This window comes from Alligator sinensis, unplaced genomic scaffold, assembly GCF_000455745.1.
Source record: "Alligator sinensis unplaced genomic scaffold, ASM45574v1 scaffold999_1, whole genome shotgun sequence".
Taxonomy (NCBI): domain Eukaryota; kingdom Metazoa; phylum Chordata; order Crocodylia; family Alligatoridae; genus Alligator; species Alligator sinensis.
The window spans coordinates 426,915-427,923 of NW_005842571.1; positions in this window are offsets into that span (position 1 = coordinate 426,915).

Below are 1,009 nucleotides of genomic sequence, written 5' to 3' on the forward strand. Positions count from 1 at the left end.
AGGGCCCAGCAGAACGGCTACACACATTTTCCAACAATCAGAAACTTCCCCCAATGTCAGCATCAAATATCCCCATTGCCCATTGGTTGCCAAATTCTCTCACCCCATATATCAAAATGGATCCCCGCCAACCACAGTACTTGGGTGCATTTTGCACTCCAACAGTAAAAGAACTTTTAACCATTAAAAACCTCCACAACAATTAAAAACAAAAGAACTTAATTTCTTGCGTGTGCAGAATCACTGATGTGTCCATCAGCCACCTGACTCTTCCCCCTAGTCCTACTCATCATTAGGTCAGGCACATGATGGGGCAGGGCAGAGATAAAGGTTGGGGAGTGACGGTAGAGCAGTGCTCGCTCTATCTGGGCTGTGGAGTAGCTTTGGGAAGGTTGCCGCTGCTGTCTCCCCTCAGTTAGCCCTGGAGCAGGCAGAATAATCCAAGTGGCTCCTGTCCTTTAGAGATCCCCTCACTATTATACCGTACAGGTCTAGCAATAACCCAAAGCTCCCTGTTGCATTGCCAATTATCGCATGTAAGATCCAATCTCCTACATTGTCTTGACCATTTACAGCAGCCAGCAGTCCCACTATAGAAGGCAAACCCCCCTGCAGTTCATACCAATCTGACCATGGCAAGGTAAAAAATTCCTTCCTGGCCCCAAATTTGGCAATCGGTCTGCCCCAGAGTGGAGGGGCAAGATCGCCCCCCAGCCAGGGACCTCTAGCTTTGCTCCCAGCAGGAGCACGGGCACACCTCCTCGAACAAAACCGAGCCCCTTGCGTGTCCTGGCCGGGCCCCCAAGGCTTCCCTGCCCGTCATTTCTGCACCTGGACTTAGTCCGACCACAAGGTGCTTGGGGGCCCCGGGCAGGGCGCTGGCAGCACAAAGGCGGGCGGGACTAGCGGGGACGGGAGCAGGACCCGGGGCTGAGCCCGGCCGCGCCCGGGAGCGGAGCTGAGGCAGGAGCAAAGCGGAGCAAAGCCCTCGTCTCGTCTCGTCTCGTCT